Raw genomic sequence first — 21,671 nt, forward strand, 5'->3', positions numbered from 1 at the left:
TCAACTGAGAACCGGAAACTGAGGCTGCAGTTCACACTTTTGATGAGTGAGATTTTAGTGTTGTATCAGTCCATTTCTCAGAACTAATTAGCCAATACCTGTGTCCTTGAGTTGCACCTGTACATTTTATTAATGCAACTGGCTAAGCAAGCTAGGTAAGTGCTAGCCAATACGCCATATAAGTCACATGAGGTGTGAAAAACCAACATGGTGCCACACAAACATGTAACGCAGAATCTACAACCACTGGGTGATGTCCACCTTTACAGTCTATGGTTTTCTTTGAGGCAAACCACACCTGTCACCTGTCAGTCAAAGCAGGCAGCGAGAGTACTTTCACTGTATTTGAGCAGTTCTAATCTTATTATCTTATTATGTCATGGTCTGTTCACTGTAGAGCAGCTAGGATGTTTGGGATAACGAGCAGATTAGGTAAGAATCGAAGTTTCCGCAGTAAAAGTGAAGGATTTCATGGATACAAGTGTAGCAAACAGGCCTGTGAAGTACTTCAGTAAGATTGTACTTCTTGTATTAATGCTAGGTACTGATCTTGTACTGTACACGCTGTTTATTTCCTGTGATTTGTTTCATCTGCACTTTAGTATAAATAGATACTGATGTTAACTTTGGAAAATCGGCACTGAATGAAGAGCAGGCATCGCTGCAGGTCACCTGATGAATGGCTTCACTTACAGCCAACAGTGTAATGCTTAGTCATGATCTATCATCGCCCACAGGGCTCTCCTCTTCTTGTCGCCTCCTCTCTTCTTTCCGTTTCTCCTCCTCTGTCTTCTGCCCATATTGTACTTCTAACCTGGTCTCGTCTCTTTTCTCGCACCGTTTCTGTCCTGCATGTTCCATCTATCTGACTCTGGGATCCGTTTTGTTCATGTATGCACGGACAGAGGAAACTGAAATGCAGTAACTGTTGTGAAAGTTATTAATACTGAATATCAACAGCTAGATAAAACCCAGCACCACAGTGAGGAAAATACACACAGCACTGTGGATTTATTAAGTTCATCAAATGACACAAACAGTACAGTCTGGAAACTCTGGTCATTTTGATTTTTGTCTACAAATATAGACAAATTCAAGCCTCCTGTCCAGCTCTTGAACATGTGAATTAAGCATTCGCATCGCGCTGCTTTTGCAGAGCAGCTTCTCTGTGTTTGAAAGGCTTCTTTAGCAGATTTACTTTGATGTCTAGCTGGTGATCAGCCACTCTGACATAAATTAATTTGGGAATTCACTTTTCATGCAAGCTCTCCGGTCCCAGTGGCAGCAAAGCAGCCTCAAAGCATTCACTGTGCTTCAGTCAGTTGGATGATATTTTCATCTTGATATGCAGGGCCTGCATTTAATTCAACACATTATTCCAAAGTAATTAAACTTTAATTTGCACTAAATTCATTTACTAACAAATCAATTAGTTAACTGTTCAACAGTTTGGAAAGAAAAGCGTCTGGACTTTAAATTGCTTGAAGACGTTTCACCTCTCATCTGAGAAGCTTCTTCAGTTCTAGGGTCAAATGGTGGAGAATCCCAGATTTAAGCCCTGTGGGAGTTTCCCCCCCAAGAGGGTCATCAACCCCCTGTTGATCCTCTACCTAATCACATGAGCCAAGGTGTGAAAACGGGTGTAGGTCACAATCAACCAAGGTGAACCCACTGTGAAACCTAGCCCCACCCTATCATCTGATTTTCTGAAGTCACTCCCCCCATGGGGGGGGGAGGGGGGGTGTCCCCCCATGGGCTTAAATCTGGGACTCTCCACCATTTGACCCTAGAACTGAAGAAGCTTCTCAGATGAGAGGTGAAACGTCTTCAAGCAATTTAAAGAAGTCCAGACGCTTTTCTTTCCAAACTCCTTGGGCTACGATGACCTGGATGACTGAGAACCTTCACAGAGACTCTGCTAAAATGCACCTTTGTAGAGATTTTAGTGGTGGAAGGGGAACTTTGTGACCTTTTTCTTAAAAAGTCTTTTCATATAGAAAACTTTAGATGATATGGACAAAACTATTAGTCCACACATTTTGTCTTCCACCCCATGCAGGGTGCCTTTACAAACATTTACACTGAATTTAATGTAACAGTCAGTTTTTCCTGGACACTGAACCATCAGCTGTGGTATTATTACACACTGGAAGGGTTTGGAAACCACACTATTTCGCCCTTGACGCAGCAGAGCACATGAAGCTTCACGGCGGAGATGCCAGATGCTGATGTGTTCCAAACCTCCTCTGACATTAACATCAGCACCAAAAGTGTGCAGTGGGAGCTTCGTGGCTTGCTTTTCTATGGTCTCCACTCTCACGGCACACTGTGAGCCAGGTTGCTATAGAGATGCTGCACACACACCCAAACACCTAGCCAGGTGATAGCTACTTTAGCTCTTACTTGGTTTTATTTTGATTTTAAATGCCGGTACCTCGTCAGTGCCCAGCTTTGCTGCCCAGTATCCATTGCATTGTGTTTCTACAGTGCACTTCCCATAACCCATCAGTCCATCAGACGGCGCAGGTCAGACATGAGTTACAAAGCTCTGGCTGTGATGGATATCTTGTCTGACTGACTGCTTGATTAACTGCAACAAGCCATTGTTTAACACATCTGCTGTAACTCATATTTATATCAGTCACCAAAATAGGATATATATGCTTCAGAAACTACTAGCCAGATTTTCAGGTTAGGGTTAATCATGTCAACCAGCACATGTCTACACTTACACAACTTTCCCCCCTTTTTGGTACAGCAGTGTATGTGTGTTACATTGTCTGCCCTCTGTGATCTCAGACCCTTCTGTCTATTCTATCATCTAGTCCCCTCCTCTGACTAAAATATAATACTGTAATACGGAGTAACGTCCTGGATGTAATGAGGGAAGGTCACTGCTGACTGATCCAGCAATGTGAAACTCAAATCTTGTGTCTGCACCTCCCCCAGAGTCAATACTGTCAGTTAAATCAAACAGCTCTAGCTTGCTCTGGATGCTCTCTTTCTCTTTTACATTTCAGATACACAGTTTTTGCACAGACTGGTGTGACGTGCATTTACAGGAGCGGTCTAAACCCATATCCTTGTTTTTGTGGTAGTTTGTAAGGTCCCCCGCTTTCCCAAGTCTGAACAGGTATGCATTTCTTTCCAGAGAACATTTAAAGCAGTGACTAAAGGTTTTGAACCGTATCCTTGAGGCGACTCTAGTTTTACTGAATGAGCATCTTTAATCCATACAACCACGGCCACACAGGTGTCTACGCTCCTTTACACACGGAGGAAAGTTCCTGTTAAAGTTTCAACTTTGACTCTCCCAGAGTTTTCCTGTAAAATGCGTCTGGGCTCTTATGGATTAATATCTTGATTAAAGACATTTCAGTTTTTGTCATAGTGGTGGATCAAAGAAACAGATTACTGTTCTGAAAAACAATAACTTGTGTTTACACTTTTGTGTTTGCAAAAAAACCCAACCTAGTAAGATAATTAATGAGAATAAGATGTGGTGGGTCATTGTTCTTTTGCCTTTGGCTAAAGTCAGGATAGATGCTTACTTTGGTTGTAGGTCTTTATTTGAAGCAAAGCTAGACGTGTTCTCTGCAGATTCATGTCTAGCATACAGACATGAGAGTGGTAGCAAGGTGTTACCGGTCTCTCAATCCTCTAAATCTTCTAAGATGTCAGACTCTTTCTTTTATTGTCTTGAATTCCTTTTGTTCCCTGAATGTTTTTAGCAGACACTGACTTTGTACCAGTGGTATTTTCACTAAAAGGATCTGCTTGTTTTCATCTCCCAGTCTTTTTCTGTAATTTTGGGTAACTAAAAGAAAAATCACTTTCTGTGGCAGTAAAGGTTACCTGGTCGACTGAACGCAGATCCGGTACTGAGCTGCACGACAAGCTGTCCCTGCAGTTTTATCTCAGATGTGTAACCATGAGCTACTGTGAGTATCATCACAAGAAACTGATATTTCAGACAAAGTTTTCCTGACTGTGTTTCTAACATTTCACAGTTCACAACCCCAAAGTACCTCGTCAGCCACATCTTACTGTGTAAGTGAGGCGAGTAGCCAAAGATGAGAAGACAGGGGACTATGAGATGTTCAGAAATAATATATACTCAACACAAGCCTTGCAACAGGTGTCAGCTTGTAAAATTGAGTGATTATAGTTGCAATAAAGCATTAAGTGGTCAGACTAATGTATTTGTTTTTGCTAGTTTTTAAAATTGACCCTGATAAGGAAGAGCAGAAGAGGATGGATGGATGGATGGGAGGATGGATGGATGGATGGGAGGATGGATGGATGGATGGATGGATGGATGGATGGGAGGATGGATGGATGGATGGATGGATGGATGGATGGGAGGATGGATGAATGGATGGTGGGAGTATGGATGGGAGGATGGATGGATGGATGGATGGGAGGATGGATGGATGGGAGGATGGATGGATGGATGGATGGGAGGATGGATGGGAGGATGGATGGATGGGTGGATGGATGGGAGGATGGATGGATGGATGGATGGGAGGATGGATGGATGGATGGATGGGAGGATGGGAGGATGGATGCTTTCCTATACTGATTCTGTTCCCACAGCACTGACGTAGCTGTCTACACTTAGAAGAAGGACTAGTTCAGTGATAACAAATTAACATCCCAGTAGGTTCGATCACTAAGATTTCGTTCACAACAAGGTCCAGATCTCAGTTTCATCCCATGTCAATCAAATCATGGTTGTATATTTCCACTTCATCACAGTGATATTTATTTTTTGTTCACATTAAGACACATATGGCTAACAGAGTGAACTCCAGGCTGTTAGGTGTGGCTGTGTGCAGGCAGGAATAGGACCCAAGGTGCAGACTCCGGAGACAGAACTTAAACAAAAACAGCTTTAATGCTGAACGCAAACATGACATAACTGGAAAAACCTCAAAATAAACTTACACCGGTGGACAGGCAAAACACACAGCAACGTAAACGGTAGATCGCGACACAGACACCAAGAAACACAGGGCTTAAATACACAGAGGGAGCAATCAGGGAATGGGTAACAGGAGGGAAACACAGCTGGGGCAAATCAGGCCTAACGAGACAAGGGGGAAGCAAAACCAGACACATTAACATCAGACATGGACTTTCAAAGTAAAACAGGAAACATAACACAGACTCACGGGCAGGCACTATAACAAAAGGGAACAGAGACGTGGGAACAGGGCAGACACAAACACTGACTGAACACGGGGATATAGGAACTTAAGATACACATAGACACGAACTAGACAAGGGGATGCAGGTGATAGGGGAGACAGAGCAACTAAAGAAGACAGAGACATAAGCCATTAGATAGAACTCAAAGAAACCAAAAACTAGACAGTATAAATAATATAAACTCAAAAGCCCTGGGTCGACGACCCAGGCATCCTAACAATTGATTAGAATTCTTCTTATAATATCTCACTGTTATTCTGTGTCTGTTTTTGTTCTGTTTTCCTCCTAATTGTTTCTTCAAACAATTAAAGAGGAATTTGAGGCCAGCTTTTCAAGAAACAAATCACATCTGCAATTGGAAAAACGGGCGATTTTTAAAACGAGCGCCCACTATCCCTCAGTGGGATAAATGATCATGTGACTGCAGCGTGAGGAGCTTGAATCTGGGTCTGAACGTGGTTGGTGCACATATGAATGTGTGCGTTGGTGGATACGTCTTTTCAACAAACTTGTGTTTGGTTTCATAGAGACGCTTAACAGCTCCACTGTTTCACAGCATGTGAGACATAAAGGTTTGGAGGAATGAGCCCACACTGATTCGTCCACTCGCTCACCGCCGAGCACACCGTGTCTGCTCCTCTCTATGTTGTGTCTGCAGTACGCTATATGTCTGATTGGCTTTTCTGCCTAACTCCATAAACAGTAGGCGATTACCGTAAGGACTGGTTTACCTGCGCCCACTGTTTTATGCCGTACTGATAAAACAGAGCTCTGGGTTTATGTATCATGGGGAATTTTTTTCTGGCACTGATTACCACTCCAGACAGATCCAGCACTTGGTCCGGATCCGGACCGAGGTCAGCCATTTGGTGATGTATGGACTAGTCCCTTAGCTTAGCTGAAAGTCATACAGTCAAATAATACGTCAATAAATCGTATTGATGAAAAATAAACAGGTCCAAGCTTCTTAGAGGTCAACAAGTAAAACAAAGCTAAAAGCTAAAAAGAAGAATCATATTATATTACATAACCTTTTTAATGCAAACTTTATTTATTATTTATTGAGCCTCAGATCAGCTGAAACGCTCAGTTTATTTAAATCCAGGTTGAAGACTCACCTGTTCTCAGCTGAATTTGAATAAAGCACCAAATCCGCACTGTTTTACTTTTAAGCTTAAATTTTAAAACGTACTCTTTTTTTTTCCCATTTTAAATCCTGCTTTTTATTTGTTTCTGTTTTTTAATGTCTCTGTAAAGCACTTTGGATCACCTTGCTGTTGAATTGTGCTATACAAATAAACTTGCCTTGCCTTGATTAAAATGCATGAAAAATAATTTATTGCTTTGTGATTTTGGCAGTTTTTGTCCTCTGTAGATTGAGAGCCTGGAGCAAGACTGCCCAGCTTCCGCTGCCCTGCTCTTCTTGGATTCACTTGCATTAATCTGTGTGCCTCAATTTTGTTGCACATCCCTTTTTAGTCAGCCAGGCCTTCCCTCTCCGTCAATATTGGCGTTGACTTGGCTGCAACAGTAAGTAGATTAAAGGAACAGTGATTGAGGGCAAATCAATTACTGTGGCTCAATGGTCTGTGTATGGGGGCTCTACTGTAGCATTACCCAGCCTTCGTTTTCTAATAGGAACATTCTGAACCAGCGTTCAGGGTAACATCCAGGTTGTATTGTTGAGTCTAAAGGAGTTTGTGGGTGATGAATATGGCTGAAAGCATCGATATGTCCTGTCTCCTGGTTGTATCCATATAATGATGACTACATGCTATTTTTGGTGTTATTATCTTTATCATTTAACTTTCTTTCTTTCTATATCAGCATGTTGAATTCTACTGCTGTCATACAGTACTGTGATACTCATACAGTAATATGATACAGTACTAATATTTTGAATATGGTGCACTCTGTAAGTTTATGCGGTGATTAAACAGAGTTCAGAAACATCCCACTTCATTTTTACTGGCATCGAGTTAAGTGGAACCTCGACGGTAATATTCTGGCTCATATATAAATATATTGTTGGCATTCCTCTGAAATGTAGGCCCACTACATCACGCCTTCTTTTTAAGGGAGGTTCTGCGTGATGTGGGGCGACTCCTCTCCTCCCATCGCCCCCCAGTCCGCCCAGCAGCGTCATTTCGCCTTCGCGTCCCGCACTTGTTGGATGTGTCCGGTTTAAATTCCGTGATTTCAAGCTTCCTGCCGCTTGCTTTCTCTCTTGGAGTCCCGAGAATAACGCCGCTGTGAATGGAGGTGAACGCGTTTTCACACACCACATGCGCGTAAAAAGCGCTCATCTCGGAGTTGTCCTCGTCCTTATCGGTTTGTTTCCTCCGGTTGCCGCGCCGTCAGTATGCTCCATTTTTCAGTGTCCTCCGGTTCTGGCTGTGCTCACAGTCGTGCATTTGACCTCTAATCTGGGGTTTTCACACCGCTGGTGTTTAGTTTCCCTGGCGGCTGTACGCACTCTGGACTCCGGCTCATCCTCGGAGAAGTTCCGCCGCAGTCCCATGTACCGCGTTTCTCTGTCTTCCTCTTGCTGCGATAAGGATGCTGGTGGATTTTTCATGGTCAGTTTCCACAAGATTGGCCCAAGATTGACGAGCGGACCATGTAATTAGATCAGGTATGTGTGGTTGAAATTGAAACTGTAAGCACAAAGCAAGACGTTTTCAACAAAAATATAGATTTATTTAAAATCCATTTATTTATTATTTATTTATTTATTTATAATCAGAGGTTTTAGTTTGTGATTAGAATGATTGGGGTTCAGAAGGGTCACTATTCTGTTAGGTTTATGAAAATGTCACATTACCTGGCAAAGAAGGTCTAATTGAGGCTATTTTTTCACTTTTATGCTTCGTGAAATGTGGGCAGTGGAGATAAAGTGAAGCTCAGATGGAGGTGTTTGCCATTTTGATTCTACTCTGATCGCCTGCTGGCAATTCATTAAATGAAATTAATTAAACAGTGATGTGTAGATGAAGGCAGTGACGGCTACTTCGCTGCTTGGGGTTAGTGTTTTTTGAACAGATGGGGGAAACGAGGTAAGGTTCCTGAGAGTCACTGCAGGGGTCTGAAGTTCAGTTTGGCCCCCGGAGAGGGATCCCCCCCAAAGTCCTTCACTGTACTACATGCTAAACATGACACAGATACAACCATTTAATGGTCACATTGTACAATCAAGTTGCAAAATACGACGCAGAATTTTGGACCGAAAGAAGAAAAATATTTATCCATCACAAATAACTGCTCTTACTTAAATGGCCACTTGAGGCTGTATCCAAAGGAAGTCAATCCTCAGAGTCCTGCTACCAAAGCAAAGTTTCAAAGAAAAAACGTGCTCGCTTTGTTTTGGTTTCTGAGTTTCTGCACTTGAGGTTGTTTTTTTTGTATTCGCCTGATCAGAACCTGGAGAACTGATGGTGCTCGCTGTTGCTCATGGAGGCTGCAGAGTCACAGGATGACGAAGCTGGTTATGGCTCCGTTATGTAGTGTCGTTTGTTAGTTTATTAGCCTTCTTTCGCTTGCATACACACGCATGCAAAAACACAATCCTCCTCTCAACACAGACTGTATGAACGACGGATGCTGCTTCAGAGTCTGAAAAGTGACACCAAGGACCTGCATTCTTTTCATCGCTCAACAGGGGGCGACTTCTGTGAGACAAACATCCAGTTGTAGACACATCTATACGATAATGTGCTTGACTCGACTGCTCCTCAGTAAAGATTTTCCTGATGACTTAATGACCTCTAGCTTCAGGTCATGTGGACATTTAAATTGTGGTCACTATTAGAGTGAATAATGGGGACTATGCAGGCAACTTTTTACCAGAGAAACTTTATCAATCCCAGAGGGAAATTTAGTTGCCCTAGCAGCAAATATACAACAAACATCAAGCACTTGTATAAAATGAGTGTAGAAACAGATGCATATTAAGATAAACAGATAAATATAAAGATATAGGTATAAATATAAAAGACTAAAAAAGAACATTACGGCGATCGGGAGCTGCTACGGCAGGCTGCCACTAGGGCGGCGCCATCTTAGCCAACTTTTAACCTCAACGTCTTAACACATGGCGTTGACTTCACAGTCAAATATGTGCATCGCCTGTCGTATCCGGTTTCAAAACACCAAGGTGGCGATGGCCCAAAGCTCAGTTTTAGGCATCGCAAAAGCTCTTTCCTAAGCACCAGGTGGTGTTTTGGTGGCTACGTCAGTCGTTTATACAGTACTTCTGTGGAAACACCGTTCATATACAGTAGCGTATATATAGTAGTGACACTGTGTGCGACCAACATGTGTAACGTCTTTGTGCTGCTGCCTCATTTGCACATGCAGCAGTTACTTTGCTGTCCGAGAAAGAAGAAATATATTTAACCGTCTTTTCTTTAGATTAAAGTTGACATGTTCAAAACGCCTAAATCAGAGATGTCAAACTCATTTTACACTTTGGGCCCTTTATTTAGGTCTTTATATTAAACATATTTATGCAGATGAAAAGAGGGATTTCACTGGTCCGGCCCGCTTCAGATATCAGCAGTTTTCCTACATGAGAAAGAAATGCTGCTTTGGGCTGAAATAGTAAGAAATAAATGTGTAAATTTAGAGAAAAACTTCAGTTAGTGCAATAATATATTAATATAAATATATATTATTCTAAAGTAGATCATTTTTTTCAAGTGAAACTTTTTTTTCTTTTTGCTTGTTTTTATTTTGAACCCACTGATAAATCATAAAGTAGAATATGAAAAAAAACAACCCAGTTTCTTCTGTCATTTAATTAGGGCTGCCACGATTTGTCGACTATCAAAATCGTCGACGACTGATTTAATAGTCGACGCGTCGTTTGAAGCTTTGTAAGATCCAAAAGACGCAGGAATAAGTAGCAGGATTTAAGAGTGTAATAACGGACTGAAACAGAAGATGGCAGCACTGCATGTACAAGGATGCCAGCTGCCGTTAAACCCCGAAGAAGAAGAAGAGCTGTGTCCCAGAATTCATAGCGCGGCCCAGCTAGTTTCCAACAATGGCGGCAGCTAGTTAGTTTTAATATTACTCTTATTATTCTTTCTGGGTCACAAAATAAACGTTTAACATATTTTCAGGCGAGAATGTAGCTGTGTAAACCTCAAATATCTGCTCAGTTTATCAGGACACCGCATATTTTCAAAAGCGCTCCGACGTTTTCGGAGACGTCTGTTACCCACTAGCTCGATAGCTAGCCGGGGGCTAGGTCACTAGCGCCGTGAGAACACCGGACTCCCGGCAAATCGTTTTCAAACCCACCGCCGTCTTTCGCTACTCAGGTTAAACATGATATATGAGTCACTTAGATAACTTAAAAATGTTATTGTTTGGCTTTTTTCAGTATTTTATTTGTTCCTGAGTAAATCGGTTTGGCTGAGATTAAAGTTATAGTTTTTACACAGCTGAATAAACGTCAAGCAGACAGCTGATTATCAGAAGTGTGAGATGCTGGAGAATTTACTCCGGTGTCCTGTTATATTTTAGATAGAAGGAGTTTATTAAACTTCACCGAAACAATCTGCAAGTTTCATTAAAATTTAATAAACTATCATCTTGTCTTTATTTTTAGTTAGCACAGACCTTACACACTTAAAGCTGTAAGCTAATGATAGTTATATAAGAGCAGATGCTGCTGGTGCAATAAGCTGTATGTTTTACATCCAATGGATGATGATCTGATTAGTCGACTAATCGCAAAAATAATCGGTGACTAGTCGACTATCAAAATAATGGTTTGTGGCAGCCCTACATTTAATGGTGTATGTATTACTTATTTGCATTGGTGAATGAGCAGCCATGGGGAGGTCTTTATCAGTAGGAAATACAGTTAAAAGCTCTTCTTCACATTTTCCAAAGCCATCCAGTGGGCCAGATTGGTGTCTTTTGCGGTCTGATTCCGGGCCTCGGGCCTCATGTTTTACACGTCTGCTTTCACTGACCAGTGACTTTGTTGGGAAGCTGCTACGTGATGGTGTTCAGCTCTTGTCTTGGAAGCAAAGCCTCAGAGAGCTGCTGCTGCAGTGACGTCCAGTGTTGACTGCAGACTTAGCCTTTGCTATAGGTGGTGTTTTATCCATGAGCGGATATGTTCACGTCAAACATCCAAACAAAACCTTCGCCTCTACGTTTATGTTCGTTAATTTCCACCACATTAAAACCTTGTGTGACCCATTTCTCATGGAGACTGGCTGGAAAACACAGCTTGACGAAATATCTGTAGAGCAGCCTCTCTATATCCTCCCGCTTCCACACACACACAAACGTCTTAATTCCTTCACCTCCAGTGGCTGTGATACAACAGGAAGTGGGCTGATTTCCCAGAGGAGTCTGCAGTCAGCGCTGTCACAGCTAACGCAGCAGCAACAGACAAAATGTATTTAACACGAAGGCTGTGCGATGGTGCGCTGCGCCTACACTTCAAAACACTGTGGGAAATGACAACTGGCTGCTAGCAACATTTGATTTGTCTGTACCAAGCTGCTCTGTAACTGCCTGCTCTGGCTATGTGACTAAATATTTGATCATCCTCAGTGAAGTTAGGAAACAGTTTGCCTTAGAAAACCCAACGAATCCTCCCGATGTACGCGATTTCTCGTGTTTCTGCTGCGGATACGGGAATGCTGGGAATATTTAACCTTGTGCTGGCCAATTTAACCTCTTCAAGCCTGTTGGTGGGACAGAAGCAGCACACTGTATCCTTGTCCTAACACAAACACTTATGTTTTTGTACAAGCATTTTAATAATGGTTCCTGCAATTTGAAATCATGCGGCCAAAGCAGATGCATTTAAAGTCTGCTGAAAAAGAAATCATCCAGTGATCTAGTGGTTGAATTTTGACCCACAATCTTGCATCATGTCCCCACAAGATGAACATCTGAAGCTCGGTAGGCGCCGCGTGTGACATAATGTGTATTATAAGTGTGTCTCATCCAAATGATGACAGTCTCAAACTGCCCTGTGGTGTTTTGAATTCAAATGAGTATTTTTTGAAATCAAAGCGCAGTCATTGTTGCCTCAGGGAAGGCCGGTGTCAGAGATTCTGACTGTCTTGCTTTCTTGTGGCACAGTGCTGTACTCAGCCTCCCTTTGGTTGTAAAGTCCTTGCATCCTCCTGCTAACACTGCACTGAGTGTATTTTCTGGGACAACATGCATGAGTGTGTCTGAGCTGCCGTAGCTGTGTGTGTGTTTGTTGGGGGTTGGCGGAGAGATTCTCAGACGACACGGGGAAGAGGAAAGTGTTTCAGTGTTTCAGGAGCCTTGCGTGAATTATTCATCGCCCCTTAAGGTCTTTGTGGCTGCTGTATTGATGTTTCTTGCCATAAAAGTTGAGAGTTGCGCGTAATGTAGTCACACATGAAAGGCGAGGCGAGCCGCGTCCGAGCTGCAGTGCAGCACGAGCAGGACAGGACGCTAAGTTCTAGCATCTAACAGCAGTCAGACCAGCTTGTTTTCACCTCTTTATTAGCTGCCAGCTAGGATTTGAACACAGACCTGAATCTACAGTGATGGCTGGTTTCTAGCATGATCTGGGTCTGGAGCTGAAAGCTACTTTCAGCTTATAAATGTGCCAAAAAGATCATAAAGAAACTCCTTCATGTAGTTGTAAGCTGCCCACCTCCACCTGAGTGCTAGATACACGATTAACAGTAATATGTTGCCTTGGAATATTTGGTTCCTGGTACATCGTTAAACTATAGAACTTGATAGATATTTTTATTTTGTATTTTTTCCTATCTTACTCCTATTACAGCTCACACACAGTATGCTGACATTAAGGGAAGTGGGCATCCTCATGCTCCTGTCCTCTCAAACACACTGTTTTGAGATCTACTTTCTGTTATTCAGCTTTAGATGGTCATTCGTGACGCTAACTTCCAAACGCTGTAGCACGGGGTTGTGAACGCCCCTTGCCCTGAAGCGCAGGTACCCTGGGTTACGATGAACCGAATGAGAAGAAGGGCTGTTGGCAAAGCCGGTGGTCTCTGGAAGAGAGATGCTGTTATCTGCTAATGTAGCTCTACCGCTGCTGGCTGCTTTATCTGTGGTGACTCATCAAAAACACACACACACACACACAAAGACACATGCATACAACTTCTAGATGACACCAGACTGACTCTCCTGCACAGGGAGACAGGGGAAAGGGGAACGAAGCTCTTTGGCATTTAGATTTGTGCGCCATTTGTTTTCACACATTCAATGATGGACTTGAACTTTTAAGGATCTTCCAAAGATGCACATGAGAACTGAAATGTCCAACCCTGTGAGTCTGTGAAAGTTCTCAGTCCTCCAGGTGATCGTAGTCGGAGGAGCTTGGAAAGAAAAGCGTCTGGACTTCTTTAAGTTTCATCCAAGAAGCTTCTTCAGTTCTAAGAGCAACTGGTGGAGAGTCCCAGATTTTAAGCCCAATGGGAGTGTCGCCCCAAGAGGGTCATGGACCCCCTTGATCCGCTACCTAATCACACGAGTCAAGGTGTGAACACGGGTGCAGGTCACAATCAACCAAGGTTTGGGTGAACTCATTGTGAAGCCTTTCCTGAGGTCAGATGGCCCAGGATGTGAGTGGGTGTTCAGGCGTCTGGGAAGGATCTCAAAACTGGATTATAGATGGCAGACAGTTGGTGTCATAAGCCCCGCCCTCTGTTCAAAAGTGGTCGTTCACAGTGGACATAGATGCTTCTTTCACTCCTCTTTCAAACCATCTGTCCTCTCTGTCCAAAATGTGAACATTGGCATCCTCAAAGAGTGACCTTTGACCTTTAGATGCAGATGGACAGCCGAGACTTGTCCTGTGGCTCTTCTATAAATAACCCTGTGAGGTGCACGTCATCCAACCCTGTGCGACCTTCTTCTTCTTTGTGTTGCTCCCTTTGGGGCTCGTCACACAAATAATCAGCTAGGTGTAGCATCCTCTTCTGTCACAACTGCCCCCTGCATGCTCCTCCACTGCATCCACCACACGGTCCAAAGTCTTGGCAATCAGGGAAAAGAATAATAATTCTAATACGGATCAAACAGTATTTAGATTTTTCCCCAAAGTCCTTTGTGCTTCTTTCTAAACCACAGGGTCAACGATGGCCCTTTGTTTGGGGTCATTTTAGGGTTTAACAGTCTTTTAACTTTCTTGTGCAAACTCTGTGTAATGTCCATTTAAGAACAGAGCAATAATCCAGTGAATTCACCGACTCTTGCACCAGACTCTTTCTGGGCAACACCCTCACCTAAACTAAATATATTCCCAGCATAGAGAATGTGTCTGAAGTGGATTATCTCCTGCTGTGTGCTACATGTGAGAAAGGCCAGTTTCTGAGAATGTCTCCACCTTGTTTTTCCCCCCAATGCTGTCTGCAGTTCATCTGTAGTTCATGCTTCAGTTAGAGAAACAAATGCACACAAATACACTCGTCTGAACGCTCACAAACGTTTAGCACACACACTGGATTTGTGGAGCACAAACCCACAAAATGTGACATTTTGTTAGTTTTAAGTGGACGTTTCCTCTGAAAGCCTGGGACAGATTTTAGGAGTTCTTCGTGATCGCAGTCCTTAAAAAGTAAAAGGAAAAAAGCTTAACGTGGCAATAAGACCACCTATCCTAGGCACCTCTATCCTCCCGTCTAATAAAACAAGGCTTCCACTCATGAAGTGGCCCATGACTGACTGCTTACTTCAGCTCCGTACCTCCTGCTTTAAGACTTAAGCTGTTCTCCGCAGAGGAAACTCTTTATCTTACAGTCAACTCGAACTGTTATTCTTTAAAACATGTCTTTCCTGAAATTACATCTTTTTGTCATCACTGCCCACCCGCTCCCCAGCATTAGTTTTGATTCTGCAGCCGTTCTCTTACGCAAGCAGCGCTTGAAGCTCACATCCAACATTTATACTTGCAGTAAGCAGTTTTTCCTGCTTCTCTTACTCACACCGAGCTGTGGCACAGCCCAGAGTTCAGCGTGCATATATGCATTGGTTAGTAAAGATGAGAAAGGTCAGCTTGCCAGATGCAGATAGTATCAATATGAACTGAGAACACAGAAGATTTGCAGTCAAATATATATTGAATATGAATAAAACGTGTGGCATGGCTAAAGCACGGTGAGCTGCACAAAATGAATCTTTAAATGAATCCATGTCAAATAAAACACATTATTTCAAAGTCTGTAAACCTTTTAATCTCAATAAACTGATGCACGTGAAGAGACTGATGTTCTTAAGATGAACTGGGTGATAAAGTTTCTGCGGGGTCTCTTTTCTCTTTCCTCTCTTCTTCCTGCCTACAATAAGAGTCAGTAGGAAGCGTGTCACTCACAAGCTGCTTCTCTGTTTCTCGAGCCTCACCATGATTGCATGGATGGGATGAAAACAGCTCAATGCTGCGATGAATGGAGACAAACCTTTTGTTGCAGATTGGAATTTTGTGTCTGCATAAAGATACTTTGATTATTGCTGTGTCTTTGCTTCCTGATGCATTTGAGACAAACTCATGAGCGACCCTCTCAAAAACAATTAGCGGAGAGCCGCTGCCTAACTGACCAGAGGAGAGCTGAGTGGTTGTTTGTCCTGGAAGCATTTCCTCTTCAGTCTGCCTGACTGTTGGCAGGATGGCACAGTGGATTCAGTTACCGTCCTGCAAGCTGAAGGTCATGCATTCAGTTTGTCTCACAGCTACGTGTTGAAATAGCTTTGATCAATGCACTGACAGTCATACTTACCCAGGGATTTTTCTCACTGGGGTTTGTTTTGACAGTAGTGGGAAATGCACTGTAGGGAGTGAAGGTTGGCACAGGCTTTGCACAGTGCTCATAGACTGATTGATGGCCATTTCCATAAAAGTGTTTAGCCTGGTTTGTAGCCTGACACGCTTAGATTTTGAGTCTACAATGATGGGACAGTAAGGAAATGAGAACTCTGAACTTAGCACGAGCCAAATAAAAACTATGAAGGCATCACTGATACTTTATCTCTGTTAAAGTGAATGATTTTGAGGTTGACATACGTAATTGTTCTCACCAAAAGGTAAACACTTTCTTCTAAATTTGGGCAAATTTAGTCAGAAGTGTTATTTTGAAAAGAAGTCTTACCTGGAATCCTAATTAGTCTTATTAGATAAATTCAAGACATACATTATGGAATGATTTTTATGTCATAATGTTTGCGTGAGCTGAAACGTAATACGAGCAAAGAATTTCATTTTGTTGACACCATGTCTGTTTGGAGGCGGAGCCCAAAGGTGTGCGGGGCCCTAATGTGATTGGTCAGGCACCCACGGTGGGTGGAGCTCTGCAGCCAGAGTGTACAGCTGTTGATTAATGGGACAGCAGAGTTTTTATTAGAATCCTCTGGTTTAAAATGAAAGTATTTGCTCGGATTCTGTTTTTGTTTGCACAAAGGTTATGAAATCAAAATAATATAATATGTTCAGATATACTTTGTGAAGCCTTATTGTGTATTCATCGTCCAGCCTTACAGCACTGTGCAGGTTTAAATGCTCTTGAGCAGTACCTTTCAAAGTGTTTATTTGTGCTGGAGGGAAGCATTTACATTTCTTCTTATTTCAACCAAAATGTCCAGGTATAGACACCGTTTAGGTAAAGGCATCACAAACTATTTGTTCAGCCTGATCATATGAATCATACTTTCTTTTGTAACACATGTACAGTGGGGCACATTTAACTGGAGAAGACATGGAGGCAGGTTAAACTATGGGTTGAAAGGAAGCTGTGTAAAAATAGTCGCCTACCTTCTTCGTGGCATTGGTATTCCCTAATTACAGTGGGCTTGTTAAACAGGATAATGCATCCCGGCACACTACAAATAAACTGCTCAGGAATGGTTCGAGAAACATGAAGCTGTTTGTAGTTTTGACCTGACCTCCAAATTCTCCAGATCTCAATCTGTTCGAGCATCTGTTGCAACTTTTCCTTGCGACTGTATGCTAATGCAATATTCGTGGTACATTACTCCCTCTAAGATTAAAGCTGGAACATTTCATTTCCTTTTATGAGGCTGCTGTGCTGACCAGCAGAATAGTGGTACAGTAATTACAGCTTCCCTGGCTGCTCACTGCCCTATACTGGATGTGCATTCAGCGATGCTGCACTGCTGCCAAATGTGCAGGGAGGCTGGCATATCGCAAGACAGCAGAGGAGGAGCTGAGCAGCTATAATGAAATCCCTGTAAACCTCAAACCTCAACTCAAAGCTGCATGCATGTTAATGTCAACTCATTTTCTTGCTCAAGTTCTTCACTGAATCTGTCAGAACAGGATATAAATTAGCAAAAAAATCAATTCAAGTCTTCAGCTTTGAAGTGTGTGTTAGTCAGTAGCTCTGTGGGTAGAGGTCTTCCCCCAAGGTTAGATGCAGCAATTCAGTGCTTCAGCTTGTTAAGAATCTTAATGTGATTGAATTTTGACTTTATATTCAGTTGACCCACAAGCTTTCCATTTTGTTTCCAACTCATTGATAAAAACATGCATCAGTCCCTGTTCCGTTTCCTATATTCACTTTTTCTAATCAGGAAAACACACCAAAGGTGAATAGACACTATTACTCAGTAAAGTAAACAGAAGAGCTGCTAACAGTATTGAACTGCAGAAGGTTCTGCGTTGTAATTTGGAAGACATCTCATTGCTTCATTTAGTACATGTACAAAAGCATACAACTGAGCTCATTAATGACATCCGTTTTACATTAAAGAATGGGTAGTAATGACATCAATGAAGGCTCTGTTAAGTTATCTTATTGGCAACACCCATATTTACCTACTACTTGATATAATAATGGCAGGTCAATGAAGCTGAGTATTAGATAATATGATCAGGCAGCAGAGACCAGAACCGACCGATTTTCTGTGCTCGATGCGGTCAGGCTCACCTATGTCCAGTTATGAGAGTCGTGAAAACTAGTGACTGTATAAAAGTCACATGCTAGCTACAGGTTGCTAACATGTCACTTAGCTGCAGGTTGCTAGCATGTCACTTAGCTGCAGGTTGCTAGCATGTCACTTAGCTGCAGGTTGCTAACATGTCACTTAGCTGCAGGTTGCTAACATGTCACTTAGCTGCAGGTTGCTAGCATGTGTCTGTGGCCTATTCTTATCATCAGTGAGGCAGAGGAGAAAGTTCAGCAAAGTAAAATTTGGAGGAATTGCCACAAAAACATTTATGACAACATGTGTAATCAGACAGTTAAGCCATTATCATCCAGGTGAACATTAATTTGTTTTAAAGATGCTAACAGAAAGAAAGCAGCTAAAGCTAAAGCTGTCCAGAGCTCAGCCACAGGCCGGGAGCCTTGGTATGAGGCGTGTTGAAGCAGTTACAAGAAAACATATGGAGACAAGTTTAAAAGAGAAATAAGCTGATGTCCTGTTATCTGGTGACGTTATACTGGAAAATGATATAAGTTGCATAAATCTTTTATTGGAACAATATGTGTGTTAAAGGTGGGTGTACAACAGCTCGTTTTCATTCAGCTCACTGTGGTGTTTAAATGTTGGGAATGTTTATCATGAGGTTAAACTTCCTGCTATATGTTTTAAACCTGGCTGTAAAGGTAACCTGCCACGGCCAGAGTTGGAATATCCAGTGCCTTGCCAACAGGCACTCCAGAAGCTTTTGTATAGTTGAGAGAGATGTTACAAACATTTATTATCAGTATGAGAGTATCTGCCAGTTGTTTTGGACGGCTTCTCGTGAGATGTGATCATCACTGTTTATTAAATGAAGTGTGTTTGAGCAAAACCTTCTACAGTAGTTTATGAGCTCTCTGTGGCAGGCTTTGTGCCCATTGCGGTTTTTAATTGACTCACTAGAAAGCCCTCACAGACACTGTCTGCTTTGCCCCTGACTTGATTTGAAAAAATAGATTTTGGGAAAACATTTAACCATCGCGTTCCTCGTGTTTAGTGTGACCGCACAAGCAATGATCATATAAGAGACAATGGTAATTCTTCTCTCTCATGGACAGTATTAGCCATCAAGCAGTAATATTAGCAACCCTATTGGAGCTATCAGTCATAGTAATATTACTATCAGCACAGCAGCTGTGGTTGTAATAGCAGTTAAAGGGCAGAGATCGGACGTCAGCTGGTAGTGCCATAACCAGCACAGCACTGCTGGTATTCTCTATGAAGAGGGAGGAAATTGAATTTGATGTATGTATAGAAATTACACATAGTCTGCGCGTAATAAATCTTTCACTTGCAATGTGAGTAAAGGTATTCACCACATCTTGAGTCACACCAAGTGTGCAGAAAGGCTGAATCAGGAGCTGGCAGGCTCGAGTACAGTAGCCCGGAGGGCTGCATAACAGCATAATGTACACTAGTTATAAATCTGCCAGAAGCGTATAGGGCATCAGAACATGGTCCAGATTGGACGGAGGAAAAAAATTCAAACTGTTCCAACTCTCTATTGTCCTATCTCTCTCCATCTTCACAGGAACGAAGTCGTTTTACTGTCTTTATTGATCATGTGGGTTTATAGGGCCAACGGGATCATTCTGGAGAGTGGTTCTTCACATTCATTGCATTCTTTGCTCCAAATGACCTCGAGCAAAATCAAGTAATTGAACTAAAATGTCCACTGTCATCAATCTCTGCCTATCGGTCCATAACTGCTGAGGCAGCTTAAGAGAGAAGATGGGAACGGTTGGTTGAACTCCGGTAGGTTCCTCACTGTATGAACAGCGCTTTCAAGGTCACCTGGAAATGAAGTCATTATCAGCTGGAAGGCTGTCATCTCCACAACGTGTAGCTGTAAACTGCTAAAATACTTTTTGTTCCGACACACAGAGTTTAGTATTAGTGACATTAAGTTATAAAGGGGGAAACTTCTTTTGAACATGGGTTTCCCTGAAAACTCAACATCCGGATCAACAAACTCGATTCAGTTCAGTTCATTTTTATTTCAAACATTTCAAACATGTGCCTTCAATCATTACAAAACATCATTCCATTATTTGTTTGAAAAGGAGTAGGCTGAAGTATTTACTTATTTGTCCCTACCCCCTCAAGTTTTACCTCTCATCATTTAATTTTTTTTTTAGTCTTAAATTAAACAAACAACATATGAAACAAAAGTAAAACAAAACATATATAAATCAAAAACAAGAAATTAGCAAGCCCCACCACAGTATAGTTTCTTTCATATGAAAAATACAGAATGTGTATATTTGCAGATACACAAGTTATGGAAATACAAACAAACCAAAACAAAAAAACCAAAAAAGAACCACAACACCATTACCAGCAACATTACCGTCCTGGGTTAACCCCGTTTTCTTCATTCTTACACAAAGGATGTGGAGGAGGTTCGAACCGAGAAACCTCTTTTTATATCCAGTGTACCACCGTGCTGCCTGAGGTAGTGTTTTATGACTGATCAAAATGATATGCTCGACTAAAATCGTTCTTTTTAAAACCAAATAAACACAAACATGTGGGCCATGTTTCACACCAGATAGAAACCTGAGCCATGAACCACCAATGTAAACACACACACACACACTTAGATTTAACCTACACTGAATTTTCCTTAACAGATAAAGCTGGAAACCTGCCCAGTCATACATTTGATTTGTTTGTCATTACTCACCTGACAGTGAACAAAAGCATCTTGGAGCAAATAAAAATACTGAATCCACCGCGCTTCATGGTTTAAAACAACAAATAATCCAGGTTTTGCTTCCAGTAACTTCAGCACCAAGGACAGTGCTCATTCACACAGGTGCTTTTGGTCACTGAGTTTTTATTCTTATTTTCATTTTTATAAAGTGACTGTTTGCCGACATTTTTCAACACTTTTACTTTAGAGCAGGACTGTAAACAGTGAACAGCATCAAACTATGTACAGGCTGCTCTTTTGAACTCACAACATTAACAAAAATCCAATAATCCAAACGCTGATCTTCAGATTTCATTTGGAGCTTTTGCAGCCTTCACAGATTCACTTTCTCCGTTATTCCGCTTTTACGAGGAATAATCTTGAAGAAAAAGGCGTTCCACGTTTTATAAACCAACCCACACACTTGTGTTTACGCATGCAAACACACACAGACACCCACGCCTGGCCACAACACAGATGATGGGGAGGGGAAGCTGATATGGGAAAGCTTTCGGAATGCCAGATAACAGGATTAGACAAATTACATTTCAACTGTGACCGTGAATCCTGTTTGGATGGGTGACTTGTTTTCTCTCCACCATAAAGCTACGGAATATTCTGAAACTAGAACTTCGTATGCGAAGTCACAAATTTAAAAGAATGTAGGGCGGGGATGTGAGGTGTATGTTTGGGCGCTTGTTGGTCAAAACTACGCATTGTCTCCGGGGTTTTGGGGGGATTTGATGTGTTTTATGTATAAAGGGGCGATTTATTGTCTTTCATCTGACAATGGTAATTTGATCATATC

The 21,671-nt window shown here is 42.0% G+C and overlaps 1 protein-coding gene across 2 annotated transcripts in view; it reads left to right on the top strand.

Annotated features, from left to right (window-relative positions):
• Positions 1-21,671, top strand: part of fam163ab (family with sequence similarity 163 member Ab) — a 38,315-nt gene that overhangs the window by 5,732 nt on the left and 10,912 nt on the right. The window contains exon 1 of one of the 2 annotated variants that reach the window (XM_005933799.3): positions 7,327-7,846. The exons of the other annotated variant lie outside the window; for it this stretch is intronic. The gene's annotated coding sequence lies outside the window, so the exon portion shown is untranslated. Of the gene's footprint in view, positions 1-7,326; positions 7,847-21,671 lie in introns of those variants that run through there. 2 annotated transcript variants of the gene reach the window in all.

This window comes from Haplochromis burtoni, unplaced genomic scaffold, assembly GCF_018398535.1.
Source record: "Haplochromis burtoni strain Fernald_Lab_line unplaced genomic scaffold, NCSU_Asbu1 Contig_173, whole genome shotgun sequence".
NCBI lineage: Eukaryota > Metazoa > Chordata > Actinopteri > Cichliformes > Cichlidae > Haplochromis > Haplochromis burtoni.